General features: G+C 41.5%; 1 protein-coding gene across 1 annotated transcript in view; it reads right to left on the reverse strand.

Annotated features, from left to right (window-relative positions):
• The window catches only part of pvrl2l (PVR cell adhesion molecule related 2 like), a 198,156-nt gene that overhangs the window by 40,470 nt on the left and 145,588 nt on the right, over positions 1–12,098 (reverse strand). The gene's annotated exons all lie outside the window — the stretch shown is intronic.

Here is a 12,098-nt window from a genome sequence, read left to right on the forward strand (position 1 = left end):
TTCAGTTGTTCTTTTTGGACTTTGTTCTCAAGAGAAAGGCTGAGTTGTTGGTATACAGGCATTTGACTGGTCTGGGCCTTTTGAGATCAAATGGTCCCAGAACTGAAATGAGTTGAACATTTGTGCTCATTCAGACCAAACAAGAGGACATGATGAGCGTCAGAAGTGCTTCGTCCAACAGGAAACTGTAGCTGGTGTGCGCAGTGGAGGGTTTAAGCTTGTTGGACAGTGCTTTTATATGTTAACATGAAAATCTGATTTATTTTCACTGCGTGTTGAGTTTGACAGTCAGTTCTCGCTCTGGTCCGAGGTTGCTGGTCCGATCTTTCTTTATTTTTCACATGGCTTTGTGCTGGACGTCATGTCTCATGTCTTTGATCCTACGCATGCCGATCTACACAGCAGAATGCAGCTTTGATATGTGATTCATGTTGTTATCAAACAATGGTACATTTCACCATCTTCATGGATTCCTGAAAGACAGGTAAGATGGGATCAACCCACTGTGTGTTTACTTAAGTGAAGAAATTATTAAGCCTGATTAAGACTTTGATGACTCTTTAATTTCTTATCATTAGGCTTTAATTCTCATTATGCCGTTTTATCTTAGTCATTAATTTTTGTTTGTAGATAGAGGCTGACTGGGACGGCTTTACTTCATTAATTGGCTTCAAAGTTGATCTAAAATCCAGATTTAGGAAACTTTCGAAAACATTTGGAATCCTGTACATTGTGTTTCTGAACGCTGACGATAACCCACAGGAGGGGGAGGAAACAAAGGGCAGGAAGAATCGAGCGAGAGAAGAAATGAAGGCGATAAGTGAAGAGACTCGGGGAGAAACCGGGAAGTCAACTGAGGAGCCGACATAGACGTAAGGAGTGAGAAAGAATGGCCGTGCACAAAGAGAACCGAGTAAAGCCGAGCGGTGAGAAACCCGTCGGATTGATCTCCGAGCTTAAACAAGTCAGGAGTGTCCGTGCTGCTGACTCGTGACAATGCATTCAATTGAACCCGTCACTACTCCTTGTTCTCCTCTGAAGCATTCAAAGCCTGAGTAATACCACGAAAAGTGGGAAGCCATGCTAATAGAGCTGGATAAACACTATCCTCCTTACACACACACACACACGCACACGCACACACACACACACACACACAGCTTGTGTTTTCGTGCATTTCTGGAAGTTGTGTTGCTTGACATTCATTTTCGACGGACTTTGTCTTGATTGAAACATCAAGACTCGTTCACCCCAGCCCTAACTTTGAAAGAACTTTAAGTCTTCTAAATGTCAGTATTTCCCTCATGAGCACCAGAAGTCCCGTTCCAGTTAGAATGCACATCAGCAATTTAGAATTGTGCCTTAAAAAGACGTTTTAATAAATATGAGCATAGCTAAATATTTATAAACATTAACAAACCTGGACACATTTTCAACATTTTTAACACATTTCTGTTTGTGTGCATTTGAAAATAACTAGAATGGAGAAAGTTGAACTTGACCTGCAGCTTTTCAGCTAAATTTCTTCTTTAAACTGTAAATTAGAAGAGATGTGACGGAGTTAATAATCAGGGACTGACTGCTCATTATCATCATCTCAACATCTCGTAGAAACATGCAAGGACAAGCCAGAACGGACTTTAAGCCACAGTCACTTCTATTATCAGTCTGTAATTGGTGAAATAGTGACTAAACCTGCCTGCTCTGGGCGATTTCTGCAGCGCCCAAGGTTGCCCACACTAGAGAGAGAGAAATCAAGAAAATAATGAGTTTTATTGAAGATTATCGATAGAAAATGAAGCAGTTCGCAGCCCATTTTTGTTGGCATTGGCATATTTCAACATTATTAGTTTATTCTTTTATTTTAAATATTGTTTTTATCTGTTTTTTGGGCCAAAGCGGGTCGGCACCCTGGCGCCCTCTATTGGCCAGCTGCCACTGCCCCGAACAAGGGGGGCAGTGCAACGTTTCAAACCAAAGTGAGACACGTGAAGTTTGTTTGGTTTCTGAAACAGAGAAATTAGAAAGTTTAAAAAGTGATTACATTGAGTATGATGTTATGTTCACCACATGTTTTCATTTTGAGCTGCATTCTGATGAGAGCTGAAGCCAAAACAATGTGTGTTTTTATTGGAAATCCAATAGTGAGATAAACTTTCCCTCACTCTCGCAAGCAGTCAAGAGATTTCACCATGCAGGATATAATTTGCACTCCATAAACAGAGTTTAAAGTTCAATATTTAGAAGTGCAGCCCCCGTGCTCGCCTTCCTTGAGAGAAACATTTGTCCCTGTAGTATTAGAGATTCCCAGGATGCCTCAGCCAGGCAGATGCATGCCCTGGCTTGAACTTGGGACTTCTCTGAGACTGTCTTTCTTTTCACCTTGGCACGAGTTGCTGAACAGGGCCTTTGACTGGAATCGTGCCAGTTTGAATCGTAAACAAGCTGAAATATCTGCCAAGCGCAAAGATTTGTAACCGAGTGTGGAGCTGGGTGTTGCCGAGTTAAGGTGGCATTCACACAAGGCAGCTGACATCTGTCATCGTGACAGAGTTTGCATTAAACCCAACCAGAATCCCAGGAAGGAAATTAGCGAAGCCCAGTACTGACACACATTATCACTTACATTTGACCCTCACTCGGTCACACAAACTCAGAGACACAGTCAGCGCAATCTGGTATCAGGAACAACTTAACCTTCATGTTATCAAGAACTGGGGAATAACATGTCAGATTTAAAAAAAGTAAATAAAAAAAAATAAAAAAACCTGCTCTATAAAGCAGAGAAGAAGCAGTCGTACAGTCGTACATTATTTGAATGAGCGTCCAGATTGCAATAATCTTGTTTTAATACACAAGGACCTATCCAACCCATAAACTCCCTTTAAACAAGCAAATCTGACCCAGACAGTACACAACGTTATGAGATTTAGTCTGTTAGGTAGATTGTGATCAGCATCAAATTTTTCTTCAGATTTCTGACTTATAAAGCTGCGGCTTTAAAACCTTTGTTGGATGCCGCGAGCGTGAATTGCGAACATAAGTCACTAGTTTGCAAATGCAATGTGGGGGCAAGAAGAATGTGACCCTGATGTTGTCAAGAGATGAGAAAACCCAGAGCATAACAATCATTTTGCCAAAAATATGTATATTCACTTGACATGATGCACCGAGTCTGTGATTGTATATGCAGTGTTTTTGCGTGAGGCTGGATAGAGGCCAGTGTGCAGACCACTTCAACCTCCCCCACTGTTAAAATGTACCTATTCAACCCATTTACTGCCTTAAACCAAGCACTTCAAAACCAAAGTAATCTCCTTCTTGGAATTTATTACTCTGTGCAGCTCTTGAACGGGCCCCATGCAGTCGTCACATTTTACGATAATATGGTCGGCCATGTTGGCTGGTAAAGATCAAGTTTTTTGTTACAGCTGGAAATGAAAACATAATAAATCAATAGTTGCTAATGCAATCAGGCTGGCAGACGAGTTAAACTTGTTTTTGTCCTGAAGCAGGGGTTGGCAAAGCCAGACTGCATCCTTCAAAATAACAAGCCTCAAACAGGATGAGAGGTAGTTTGATGCACTCAGTCCATGAATGTCAATATCGCACATGTGGGTGGATACGAATGTGCTTCCGGACCACGTTGACCTTATTATCATTAAAACTAAGCAGTTTGACTTGCACACTCGCTTCAAGCAAACTAATCTCACCCGATGCGATCACTTTGAGTAGTCCATGAAAGAAATGGTCAGGTCAGCTTCAACAAACTAAAAGCCGGAAGCTACAACCATCAACTGGTAAATCTGGTGACTTCCTCAAGTTTTGTGGTTCGTGGCAAAATAAAACGTCAAGGACAATGATTCACCAGATGTTTCAAATGAAGTGAGAGCATGAACAAGCTTCTGCTCACACAGAAAACGAGCCTGTAGAACCGATTTAAAAGCACTTGGCTGGTGGCACAATTCAAACTTCCCCCTTCTCTCTCTAAACATGGATTTATTCACTGGTGTGCCCCAATGAGGGGCAGCCAAGTGATATGTATTTTTCTACTTTGTGGCATGCATTAGCCAAAAATCAATGAAAGCTTGTGAATGTTGTTAAATTTTGAGGATTCATGTCTCACCAGCTGCCCAGGTTTGTAAACATCTTCTCTCAGCTTGAAACCCCACTGCTGAACATTTCTAGTCATTGTCGGAGAAACCATCTGCTTGGCTCTGCGTGTTTTCCCCGATGTTAGCGTTGCATGAATATTCAGGAAACAGCAATAGGCAATGCGTCCTGTGCTGTTTGTGTGTGATGCTTTGACATGTGACAACTCATGATCGGCCCCCAAAACGGTTTAAAAACAGGAATTATTTCAGGCTTTGCACTGATTTAGTTAATTTATGCTTGAGAGCTCTAAGTGAAAAAGCTTGAGTTACAATGATTTAATAATCATTTCTGTAAGCACTATTGTTATGCAGAAATTAAAAGCAGAAAACACTTAATTTTGACTTCTAAACGCAGCTCAGACATGCCTGTAAAGACAAAAGCTAAAAGCACCTTGGGGCCTCCCATTTTAAAAGATTTTGTGCTGCTGCATTTAACAGTATTCTGACTGATCCAGTGGCGCCACTTGAGGGCAAATGTAAAATATGATGCTTTTTTCTTTTTTTTAACTTTCCAGTGTGACTGAACGACTCAGGTACAGGACATGGGAGCATGTTGCTGCAATTCACAGGAGTCGTCCGTCCGTCCGTCCATCATATCTGGTGTCCATGTTTTATGTGAACCAGGTAGTTGTGGTAAAATTGTGAACTCTGTGCAGCACAAGAACTGTGAGATCTGCCTTTACTATTGTTGTGAATCTCCTGCACAGGTGAAGAAAAATCAATGACTGCAACTGTAGTGTGCTGTTCACAAAAGTTGTGTTTTCCACATGTTTACACAGAGATGAGATTGGTGCATTTGAAAAACGCTGCACTCTGGATGCACTCATCATGAGGTACTGGAGCTGATCTCTGCTCAACATGGAAAAAGCAGGGAGAGATAACCAGTCCATCACGGGGCGGAGAATCAGACAGTCACACACACACAGACTGTGTGTTTAGATCCACCTTAAAAGCAGGTTTTTGAAGTGTGGGAGGAAACCGAGTACCTGGAAAAGGCCCACTCACACATAGGAGGAACATGAAAATGCTCTCAGCAAAGCCTGGATCTGAGGATCATGACACTGGGAGGTGAGAAAAACTAACCACTCAATACTGACTAATCTTCAGTGTCTGGAAACGATCCTTCTGCTGGCTCAGTGTGATGGACCGCTGACCAGTTCAGGTCAGAGAGACTTGTATAAAAGATGAATAATAAGTTCTTACTCGTCGATTGTAGTTTCTTATTCGGCTGGAAAGGACGTCTCACTTACATTTACATTTACACGACAATGTTTCAAGTGGAAATGCATCGTTTTTGCTTTTCCGTTTTAGAAAACGATCGCATTTTAACAGCAACGTTTTCATAACAATGTCTGTTTCCACAGAAACTACAGAAATGATGTAGTTAGCATGCCAGGCCACTAGTGAGCGCTGTTGTTTTTCCCATGAAACCACACAGAGTCCAAGCGGTTTTCAAAAAGTTTTTCCTTGGGAGCTGTTTGAGAAAAAGTTGCAGTGACTCTGCCATCCTAAAACGCAGTGAAAGTTCAGCGTTTTCACTTGAAAATGTTTTAAAATTTCAGTTTAATAAAGATGTGGTTTTACAGACACAGTGACTGAACACTAACAGCAGCCTGAACAAATCTATGATTCCTTTTTAACCTTTAGTCATTCTGGCGAAGCTTGCTTGGTATAGATGATTTCTTCAGTGCACGACTCTATTCTCATTTCAAATTTGCAGCTGGGAACTGCCCGACGGCTACATCCTCACTGCTGTTGGCCACTTCGCTGCGACTGAATGTATTAAGCAAACACTAACACTTTAAAAAAGGGCTCAGAGGGAGAAGGGAGCATTTGTTCATTGTTGAACCACCTGCATTATTAAGTGAAAATGCCAAAGTTTGCATGAAAACATGATTTAAACGCAGGACTGTCGTAGGTTTAGGAAACATCTGTCCACAATAGAATTGAGCAGAATCTGGTTATACTAATATTCACACAGAGACCGTTTTCATTCATTCACCAAAACATTTATTTTCAAGTAAGTTTATCAAGACAGACGGAAGTTGAGAAGACTCGCAGAACCTGCAGTGAATTCACACCAGAACAGTTTTCTCCTGTATTAATCGTTTCACACACACATCACATCAAACTCTCCAGGACGGTTTTGTTTATAGTTCGACTGTGTTTGGCTCCAGCTTCCACATCCCCGGTCTGGCCAGGTGATAGATGGAAACAACTAGTACCTGTACAGACAGTGTGTAATATCTATTGTTTTTCTCTCTTAGCATAGCCACCCAGTAACATGGTGACATTTTTACTTCACACCAGATCGAAGTCGACTTTCTCTAGATATGACAAATCTAATCAACGTAAGAGTTTACCAAGTCTCCACTAAAAAAAAAAAGTAATACTTTCAGTGACTAAGTACTTTCTTCTAAATGACAAGTAACAGATCATTGTAATCGGGCCACACGATGGAATTTAATTTAGCACTCTCACTCCATTGACAGTGTTTGAGGTTTGATCATTTTTGGGTTTGATGGCCTTTCTGCACTGAGCTTCATGTTCTCTCTGTGCATTTCCCTCCATTCACTCTTGTTTCCACTCAGAGTCCAATAACATGTTTTTCAGAGTAATCAGCTGGGATCTGGTCCAAACTCACATGGACATTATAAAATAATAAAAAGTTCTTTGGCTGCACAGGTTCGTGTGTACACATACGCACATGCACGCACACGCATGCACGCACGCTCGCTTGCTCGCACCCCCCCCCCCCCCACACACACACACACACACACACAAACACAGAAACGTCATGAGTCTGACATCACAGCCTAGGACCACTTGAAGGAAAGAAGCAATTAAAATAGCCTCAATACACAGGGGTGCTGGTGCCGGTTCTTCCAGATGTGTAGAACAACCTACCAGCCAATCATCTTGAAAACATGAGCACCACAGTACCTGGGGGGGGGGGGGGGGGGGGGGGGGGGGGTTGTGCTATTGGATAGATGAAGGGTTGACATGTTTAGTGCAGCTTGGAAGTCAAGAAGAGTGAAAACTGCCTTCCCTTTATTTGTACATGAAATACAGAATATAGTGTTTCTCTACATGGTTGAAGGATCCACACTGAAGTATCAAGTCAATGTTTGTCGCTCAGTAGGAGCTTCACACACTGTCCAGATTAATGATATTCATTATAACGCTGGCTTGTTGTTTTTAAAAAGCTCTTTGCCAGAAGAAAAGCAGCAGGCTCCACTTCTGGAGGTCAAGTCCACCACTGATTCCTTTCTGGCTGAAAGAAATGTTTTCAGAAGCTCCTCTCCAATCTGTCTTTTATCGACTTGTGTTGTCCATGGACTCCAGCCAGTGACCCCATCCAGTCTTATTTAACCTGAGCACATTTAAAATCTCCCCCTTCACATTCAAAACAGAACGGACAGGTTTTCACCCTGAGAGTACGAGAGCACTTCGAAAGAAGGCAATTGATTCACTCGACTCTGACGCACCTGCACATGTGATTCTGTCCGGCTGGCCGCACTGTGCCCATTAGGATCCAGTATAATAGGCTGCCATTCACTGTGCACGGGCCCCATCCAAGACGATATGAGATCACTCACTGCCAAGTACGTGATTCTTTATTCACATCCCAATAAGTGGTAATAAGATTGGCTGGCTGCGGTGCTGTATCCAATAAGTTATAATACGATTGGCTGTCAGTATTATACATTCACACTTGAATAAGTTGTGATATGACCGGGGTCCTGCTGGTTCTGTACGCAATAAGTTGCCATGGATTCAATAAGATTTAATGTGATTGGCTGATATGGATTCGATACACAAGGTAAAATATGACCGTTTCCCAGTGACTTCGAGGAACTTAGTGTGCCAAGTGCATTTCCATCGAGCAGACTGTCCATGCGAGGCTTGGCTCTGCAGCAGCCCCAGACAAAAGACGAGCCAGTGAGCTTTCCAGCAGGTATTTCCCAGTCTAACGCTGCTCTGTGCCAGCAGTCGCAGTTTAGGAGGCTTAGCCCACATCCATCTGCAAGCCGGCCAGAATATCTCGGCATATTTCTCTGCAACACGGCCAAGTTCTGCAGCTCCTGTGTGCTTAGTTCTACGTGGAAGTTGCAAAAGTGGGTTTGATTGTTGCGTGAAGATTTGCTAAAAAGAAGAGAGAAAAAAAAAAATATGGGGAAAAAGAAATGACTTGCCCAGTTTGGAGAGCACATGAAAGGTATTGTAACACGCGGGGTACTGACATCACTTTATTCTTTGGCTGCGTATTGTGTACTGCCCCCAATGGAACTTGCAGACCCTTTACAACATCCACGTTTTTGACACCAACACACTAACTTCACAGTGTCGCCCCACTTATTCTGCCAGCAAACATACAAAACCTTTCAAAACCCAGAGAAAATCAGACTTTTTTGATTTTCTTTGAATATATTGAGAACAAACACACGAAAGGCTCTGAAATTGAACCCGCTCTGTGCCAAAGAAAAAAAAGGGCTGAAACGTGACCCTCATGCAACGATGAATAGAAACAACGGTTGCATTAAACAGCTCAGTCAGTAAACTCACACTTTCAATTCAGAGTCCATCATCTCAGATTGTTCTTCCTCCTCCTCCTCCTCCTCCTCCTGCTATGGGCCATTTCTATAACGTCAGCGTGGTTCTTTCATGAAACAATCAAGAGAACTGTTTTTATTCAAATTGAAGCGTGGAGCCTTCACACATTGCTGCTAAATGTGAAGAGAAAAAAAAGACACCGGCATCTGACTCCTTTGTAAGCGGAGTGCAAACGGGAGGACATGTGGGTGGATGAATAACACCAGCTGCCTCCGATTACAAACAGGATGTGTCCCATGCTAACAGCAGCTAAACATCCACTCACTTTCAAAAATCAAGACACTGAGGTAACGTCAAGCCTTTCTCCAGATTTCTTGGCAAAGTGTACGTGGCTTTGAAGCCTGCTGGGAACCGAGAACAAATGCTCACAGATATGTACAGTATCTTATGTCTGCTTAATTTCATATAACCTTTCATTTAATTAAAGATGAGGGTCTTTAAAGTCCGACAATTCATGCAATCACTTCTATTTGCCAAAAAAGCTCTATACTGAGCTGTTCCTGTTTTCAGTCCATCCATGACTGAAATATTCTGATATTGAGGGGGAAAAAAAAAGAGATGATTTTCAAATAAACTCTGGATTGAGGAGATTTTTATGATTTCCAAGCCGACTTGTAAGAATCAAATGTGATGAGCACTAGTCACACTGAGCTGGAAAAAAAAATGTAATGAATATCATGTATCTCATATCTGTGTTAATATTTGACTGTGTTACGAGTCGGAGAGGGAGTACATCTGAATGTAAACTGCAGCAATAGGGCGTTAAGGGATTTGAAGTACCTTAACTGCCTCTGTGAGCTGTGTGTCAGAGCCACTGCTGCAGATTATACGGCTGACTATGTTCACAAACTCACCAAATTAGCAGTTAACCATAACTTCCCCCTTGTTGTTAAAACATCCATCTGTCTCTTTCACAATCTGTCTCCCTCACTTCCCTTCTGCAAACATCCTGGAGGCTCCATGAGGACGGAAACTAGGAAATTTGACAGAAGTCATGCACATATACATGTGAATTGAAATGCCAGTGACATTTCTGCAACAGTACGACAATGAAATAAAACATCTTTTCATGACAATGTGGATGCGTTGCTTCAGAGATTAACCACTATTACCAAAAAGACATCATTAAACCATTACAATAATCTTTCTCAACTCGAGGTGATGGTTGACGAATTCTGCTTCATGTGAAAATTCTTTTTTGGTGGGAGAGTTCATACTCTCAATACAACTGTCGAACTTGTAGGCCACGCCCCCTCACGGCAGGCACACAACTGTGAAGCTGCGTTTTAACTTTTCAACCGTACAGCTTATTTCTCGCTTCAAATGTTTTCAGAAATACATTTCGCTGAACTGTTTCATTATTAAAAGAGAACGTTTGTGTCCGAGTCGCCGTGTTGGTCCGGGTTTAACCGCGAGAGCTGAGTGATGCGTTCAGGTGCATCACGTAACTCCGCCCCACAACATGTTAACGAGCTGCCGGGCTCATACAGTAGCGCGGCTACATGAAAAACATGATTAAAATATGACTTATACAGTCATGAGCGAGCTGGAAAGTGCATGCGCGGCACATGGCAGGTTGGCATAACGGAACCAACTTTCTCCGGCCAGCTCATGAATCTCAAGACAATGAAGTCATTTTGTTTGGCAGGACCCCGGAGTGCCGAACTTCTTGTTCTTATGGAGTTGGAGTCCTTATTCTTGTTCTTATGGAGTATGAATTGGCCTCAAGAGTCCACTGCTCCGGTCCAGGAGGACTGCCCTGCATGTTTCACCTTTAAAAGGTTCCACCTTGGGAGGCGTTCTCAAAGGTTTTAAGAAACTCCGACCACCGTTGTCATGCTTTTCACCTGAGAATGTTGCGTAAACACGTCAAAGGGACACATATAAAACTCAAAGTGCACACGTCAACTTTCCATACAAATCTGAGTTCACTGTTCTAAACTATTACTTCTGTTTTGGACTGAAGTTAGGTGTATAAATTGGACTCTGTCTGTGGTCTGATTGCTGCAACACAAAGCTAGGTTGATTTTATGTTGGTGACATTTTCTTTTTTTTAATTATCATTGTTAGAGTCCTCAACAAGTAATTAATGCAGCCATTCTCACCAAGCCGACGTGACACCAATTAAACTGAAAGTTTTAAGTATTCAAATATATCAGAGGGCGCAGCAGAGGTCGATCCTGAGGATGTCTTTGTTTACACAAATTACAATGTATTACTGCGCAGCGGTGAACCTCTGCCACCGAACTCCATTCATGCTGAACTCCTCATCATGATAATACAAAGTACAACACAAAGTTAAGGAGGTAAGTCAATAAAGCTGCAGAAGAAAATTGATACACAAGCAGAAGGCCGTTCGGCTTCTGAATGATGTGCCGGAGGAGATGAGGAAGTACATTTAAAGACTAACATTCATGCAATGTCATTATATTATTAAATATTTCCTCATTTAGTCCATTGATTTTCTTTCTTGACATATCTGCTTCTCAATTATTTAAGTTTTTTTTTTTCTGTTTTCGTTCACCACTATATTTTACTTGTCTGACTATTTCTTCTTTTGTTCTTTTTTAACTGCATTCTGAAAAAAAAATCGACCATTACTGTTGTCAGTGTGTGTTGTCAGTGACTGATCCAGCTATTGAAAAAAAACATTAAAATATCCAATTATTGTTTAAAAATACAATATTTTCAAAAGAGTTTTGACTGTATAAGTTCTCACTTTTCTAAATACTTCAAACATTCTACAACTCAGTGTCATAACAGATTGTAGTAATGCTTAAATTGTCAATTAATACAGGATGTAATATTCTGTACATATTATGAACCAACTTCAAACGTGCAATCCCAAAATGATAAATAAAGACCCTTGATAATGAATTGGGTTTTGGAGAAATTCAAATCATGTAAGTCTGTGTTGATTCACTGTTCGATCAAACTTTTTTGGCGTTATCATAATTATACTGATTCAGGCGAGTTTTACAATATTACGCACTAAACAAAAAGCAGTGACAGCTGTAATAAACATTCACAGTTAATGAAACACAGCGGACTGCTCACCAATGACTCCATTGTTGTTAATTAGCTGCATAAACGCACACAAAGATACTTAACACGTAAAGCGGCATCTGAATCACAATCTTCCAAGGTAATCTTTCTTTTTTTTTTTTTTTTTCTTTTCAGTCGGTGTGTAACAGGCTATACGCTGAGAATACTCGTCAAAATGCTTTAAATTGCCTCTTCTTAGACCTTGGGTCCGGCGGGAGCTTCTTTCATAGCAGGCAGTGATAAGCAGATGGCCGGGGAGGCGCCTGTCAAGGCTGATGTAGCAGA

Source organism: Lipophrys pholis, assembly GCF_963383615.2.
Source record: "Lipophrys pholis genome assembly, chromosome: 17".
Taxonomy (NCBI): Eukaryota; Metazoa; Chordata; class Actinopteri; order Blenniiformes; family Blenniidae; genus Lipophrys; species Lipophrys pholis.